The sequence below is a fragment of the Micrasema longulum genome, unplaced genomic scaffold, assembly GCF_059751315.1.
Source record: "Micrasema longulum isolate JH-2025_06_02 unplaced genomic scaffold, ASM5975131v1 h1tg002176l, whole genome shotgun sequence".
Taxonomy (NCBI): domain Eukaryota; kingdom Metazoa; phylum Arthropoda; class Insecta; order Trichoptera; family Brachycentridae; genus Micrasema; species Micrasema longulum.
This window is the reverse complement of record NW_028279341.1, coordinates 1-6486: the sequence shown is the minus strand read 5'-3', so window position 1 is coordinate 6486 and position 6486 is coordinate 1.

The following is a 6486-nucleotide window of genomic DNA, read 5'->3' as shown; positions in this document are numbered from 1 at the left end:
TAGATGGAAAAGTTGAAGAAATGTGGGTGTTCAATCATAAACAGAATGGTGAATGTTTCACAGTGCGTAAAGTGGCCACTTAAACCAGCCAATGACAGGTCATAAGCCCTGTAAATGCCTTGACTCTCATATTCCAACTAATTGAAAACCTAATAATATGTTTTTCCATAGTGGTTCATTCATAGTTCATTACAGAGAGATGGCTCTTTTGACAATATATAAAATTATTCAACATTCTGCACATTCTCTCAAATAAGAGAGTTCGGCAAATATTTGTCTTTCTCCAATACATGTCTCATGTCCGAGGATGGCGATCACGCCTGACTCCAGGCATGACTCACCTGTGGACAGTCTCCCTCCATCTGGAACGGTCTTGTGCTTTTCTGCAGGCTTTCGTCAGTGAGCCAGCTGCTCCATCTTGTCCTTTGACGTCGACGCAACTTTGTCCGTTTGACACTTCCCGGAAGGATAGTTTTCTCAAAACGATCAGAGTTCCTCCTAGAAGTATGTTCAAAGAACAGCAAACATAAGTTGCCATATTATGAGGCACCCCGGGGAGAATCTCCCATTTTCAACCCAAGAGCTAACAAACTGATTGAATAATCTGAAATTCCTACTGCTATTGTATTTAAATTAAGTCATTTAAATAATTTTGATTAAGGATAAAACTATTATCAAATAAAGCTTCCTATTAAAATGGTAAGGTTATGTATAAAGACCGCGCAGCAAAATGAAAATTCAATTTACTATCTACCAGTAGAAATTGAATTTCTTACTTTTTGCAATTCTTCTTTTGCTCTCATCATTTATTCTTCACAACTTCTTACTATTAAAGCTGTTGCCATTTCCAATAACTCGCTTCTTTGAAACACTTTTCAACAAAAATTTCCCGAAGATACTCGTTGATACCTTTTTTTTAAGCATGCGCTTTTAGGATTCCTTTACACAGATATTCAATTTATTTAATTTGATTCAATTTATTTATTTCAGCACTATATACGGTTTACATACATATGCATGAGAGCGAGCATATTGTCTTAAAGCTTTTTCTTCCTACCCACCCAAACCATTCGATTTGAGAAAATCAATAATATATAAATATATTGTAGGTACGAACATTCAATTTGAGAAAATTAATGGTACATAAACATATTGAATAGGTACGAACATTCAATTTGAGAAAATCAATATTTTATGAACATATTATAGATACAAACAATCAATTTGAGAAAATCAATGGTATATGAACATATTGTAGGTACAAACATTTAATTTGAGAAAATCAATGGTTTATGAACATATTGTAGGTACGAACATTCAATTTGAGAAAATCAATGGTATATGAACATATTGTAGGTACAAACATTTAATTTGAGAAAATCAATGGTTTATGAACATATTGTAGGTACGAACATTCAATTTGAGAAAATCAATGGTATATGAACATATTGTAGGTACAAACATTCAATTTTAGAAAATCAATGGTACATAAACGTATTGTAGGTACGAACATTTAATTTGAGAAAATCAATGGTATATGAAAGTATTGTAGGTACGAACATTCAATTTGAGAAAATTAATGGTACATCAACATATTGCAGGTATATTATAATATTTTCAGTATAAAACAAAACATTTATATACATCTGTATTTTTTAGGAACTAAATTTTGACTAAATATCTACACTAAAATATGAAGAGATGAGGGGGTAACAAAGAAGAACAGAGGGAGGAAAAAAGAAAAACTAAAATATTTATACGTGATTTGAATGTAAATAGAAGAGGCGTCTCTGACATTAGTGGGTAGATTATTTCACAACCGTAGTGTAAAGAGGTTGTTTAAATCTCCCAACGACAGGTCATAAGCCCTGTAAATGCCTAGATTTATATATTTCCTTCTATGAAATGTCCTTCATATCTATTGTAGTATATTAATATTAATGACTCCCAAGGGGGTTTGATTTAGTTTTTATCCACAAAAAATTGGATCGACTCAAAACATTGTTTTTAGTATGTCTAAGTGTTTGCAGACTAGCTAGATTTCCTTCGTAGGGAGTTAATTAGATCTGAATTTGTTGCAACGGAGAGTAAAAACATTTTTGAGAAGGGAATCCGGCAGTTTAAGCATTTACAGGGCTTATGACCTGTCATTGGCCAGTTAAAGTGGCCACTTTTTACACACAGTTCAACTCGTGAAGAATACAATTAAAAAAAAGGTGAATTCAAATTTTAAACAATGAAAATGCTCTGGAATCCTGGAATACAACTAGAATAAGACGACAAGGCAATTATTCTCAAGCCGATTGCTAATAAACATTGTCACAAAAATGTGAAGTTTCACAATGAAGAAAAGCAAAAAAAAAACATAATAAACTGCCTGATGAGCTAAGACACGAAAAACTTCCAAAAAATCCAGAAGTGTCACAATTAAAAAATATTTCTTAAATCTTTTTGATAGTTATAATTATTTTTGTTGTTTATATAAGATGGTTTATGTTTCTTATACAATAATGTTTTCTTTTTATTTCGGTTGTATTAATTTGTATGATATTATGTATTGTCATTTTTTTTTTCTTTCTTATGTACGGTCCCAAATGAGTTTCTAATAATTTCTGGGAGTATAATATGTGATTTTTGTGTTATTTGTTTTATTAATAATATATATCTATATATTTTATTAATAATATATATCTATATATTTTATTAATAATATATATATGTATATATTTTAAATGAATTCAAAAACCAATCTACAAATCATAAAACAACTTAGAGCAGATGACACCAAAATTTTCATAAATGTAGCCCAAACAAAGTATAATATACTATACTATTTACAAAGCAATTATTGAACCACACGTTAACTACTGTAGTAGCATTTTATTTTTATCAAACAAAGAAAACATAGATAAACTAACTGTATTACAAAATAAAGCCTTTGGAATCATTTTGAAAAAAAAACAGATACACGAGGGTAAAGTCGATGGTAAATGAAATGAAATTATTAACATATAAACAAATAATATTTTACAATACAATGATATTTGTTCATAAAATTATAAACTCTAATAAAAAAACAGAATTTTGGAAAAAAATTGATCGGAACCAGCATGAACACGATCACAATACTAGAGAAAAGAACAAAATTAGACTTCCATTTAGGAAAAAGGCAAAGTCACAAAATTCAATTTTATTTAAAGCAATTAAAAAGTATTACGAAATGGAAAAAAATATTTATAAAGAAAAAAACAAATCAAAATTTAAAATAATGGTCAAGACATATGTGATAAACAATTTATAAATTAAATATATTTGCAATGTTATTATAAGAACACACATAACAATATGTATGATATGTGTGCCCTACTTTAAGATTTAAATAAATAAATAAATAAAGAACTTTTCTGGAAAACAAAAATAGCGTCAAATGATAAAAATTATAAATTTGTTTGGTTTAAAAATGGAAAAGTACTAGCGAGAAAAACAGATGACACTTAAATCATACATATTAAACACGCTAATGCCAGATATTTTTATTACATTAAAATATGTAAAACATTCTTCAAGCATCAATTATTATTACATTTTTTACTATGAAGCCACAGCTATGCAAATAATGCACGCTTTGCACAATCTCTCGAGAAGATCCTAGAAGAAAACAAACATTCGAATCAAATTGTCTTAGCCGGAGATATCAACATAAATATTTTCAGCGGAAAATCTGTTGTAATTGAATACACTAAACTTCTTATGCACTATGGATTTATATAATTCATTAATGTACCAACATGAGTGGCACATGAGGCAAAGACTTGTATCGACCACATTTTTATAAAAAAAATTAACATCACTGTATCTGCTGCGCTTCACACCTCTATTACTGATCATAACACTCAATTTCGTATTCATTTTCTTGAGACATCTTTAGTAAAAATATGCCGTATTTTATATAAAAAATTAAAAAGAAATGCTTTCTACCTCAGAACAGGTATTTACTATACCCGGTGAGAAGAGACAGTGCTTACCTTAGACTATATACTTTAAGGTGCTTACTATGTTTGCTTATATTTTAATTTTGCTTATTTGTATATTTTTTTACTCTCTTCACTGTTTTGAAAACAGGATATTAAATTTATACTATGCTTATAATAAACGCCGATTTTCGGCACTGAATTGAACTGTGCAACATTCACCATTTTGGCCATGCTTGAACATCTACATTTGTCGACTTTTGTTAGTAAATGTTATACAGGGTGTAATGTGGCCAATTAAATCAGCCGATGACAGGTCGTGAGCCCAGTAAATGCCTAGACTTTCATATTCCTTCCGTAAAAATGTTTTCCCCCTCTGTTGCAACAAATCGAGATCTTAATAATTGTTTTTCTGGGTATAAACATGGTGGTGAACTTTAAGGACTTTCTACATTCCACCGAAAGCCCTTACGTATGTTCAAAAGTATTTTGATATTTTTATTTTCTTCTTTAAAAGGTTCTCCATTGTTGATGAATCATTATAAATATGTTTTTCTTCTTCTCTTAGTGCCCTGTCAGGTATCCCCAACGTTGGCTATCACTCTGGCAAAAGTCTCTCTGTCCTGTGCTGCCTGGAAAATCTGCTCTTCAGTCCTGAAGCCAGTCCAGTCTCCTACATTTCGCAGCCAGGACATCTGTCTTCTTCCAACTCCTATGTGACCCTCAATCTTGCTTTCCAAAATTAAATGAAGCAACTGGTACTTTTTTCAGTTAAGAGTTCTCTGTTCATTCTAGCTCGACTTAAGACTTCTGAGTTTGTTATCATGTCTGTCCAAGATATCTTAAGCATTCTGCTATGTAACCACATCTCTAAAACCTCTAGCCTGTTCATTGTGTTAACTTTCAGAGTCCAAGTCTCACAGCCATATAACAATACAGACCAAACATAACAGTTTACCAATCTTCGCCTCATTTTCAAGTTTAGATTAGATTGCAAAAGAGAGATATCATTTTATTAAAAACAGCTCTTGCTGCCTCAATTTTGCATTTAATTTATATATCTGGGTCGAGGGTCTCTGTTAGAATGCTGCCGAGATACTTAAACTTGTCCACTTTTTCAAAGTCACTATCCTTTAATTTAAGAGAAAATGCCGAGTTATCAAGTCGGCCAAATGTTATCCATTTTGTTTAACCTACATAAATGGTTCAACCCAGTTCTTCGCCAATGGCATCCACACTATTTAACAGCTCCCCAATATCGAAAAAAAAATTTTTTTTTAAGGAAGTTATTATTTCCATTCAAAGCATTTCTTTAATGTCAAAATTTTCTATGCAAACGTCATAATCAAGTTACGTATCTTTCGGTACGTGACTTTGGACTTTAGCGGTGGATATTTAACTTACACTTCCAATAATCTACGTGCCGAAAGTTTCGTACAGCTGTAAGTTTAGTAAATTCGCTATGTGGCGTAGCGATGATTCTCAAACTAGCAAAAAATGAAATACCTTCTCTTTTTATGAAAACTTGAATAGTGAATAACCACTAACCGACTTTTCTATGTCTACCGGTTTCGAGACGTACCCGTCTCTTAGTCAGGATACCAACTAACGAATGAATGAATTCGCAAATCACCTAATCAATTTAAATAATGACTTCAATAAAAATACAGAAACATATTACAACAGGAATGAAGAACATTTAAAAAAAGGTAATACAGAAGTCTAGGCATCTACAGGGCTTATGACCTGTCAATGGCTGATTTAAGTCCCCAGTTTACACAATGTGTAACATTCACCATTCTACCCATATTCGAACATCTATATTCCTTCAATTCTTTCATCTGTTGATGTTTGTGAAGTTAAAGAGCTGAAATCTTTATTTATGCGGGTGAGATTCATCTAATTGAATTATTTCACCTACATATTAGGCAACGCCTGAAAATCTTATTTTTTAAATTTCTTCTTCATGTACCAGGTGGAATTATCAACAATATTTCGAGTTCGTCCAAAGATTTCCGCTATACGATGTCCCACTGTAATGGTTACCCTAAACCTATTAAGCTCACCCCCTTCCTCCATCCCCTCCATCTTTTTTAAAACTATTTCTCAAACAACAGAATATGTTCATAATTTAATCAGTGCATATTTGTCCCTAACCAGTGCATGTGTTTATTATAATGCATGTCGTGTTGGTTTTATATTCTTGTGCGACAACCATAATGACATTGTATAATGGGTTTTGCTTGTTGCTTTAATTGGCGTCCTGACGAAGAGACGGGTACGTCTCGAAACTGGGAGGCATAGAAAAGTCGGTAAGAGGTTTTATACGAATATAAAATAACAGTTAGTTTTATTTATCAGTCTGACTGTTGTATTATGTATTTGAATTTTATTATTTATTAATATTTCGATTGTGCTTTAAAACGTTATTGCCACAAAAGAGTGGCTTTTTTTTGGTGTGGTATTTATTTTTTTTTGTTTAAAAAACACGTCTTTATGTAAAAAAAAACAATAA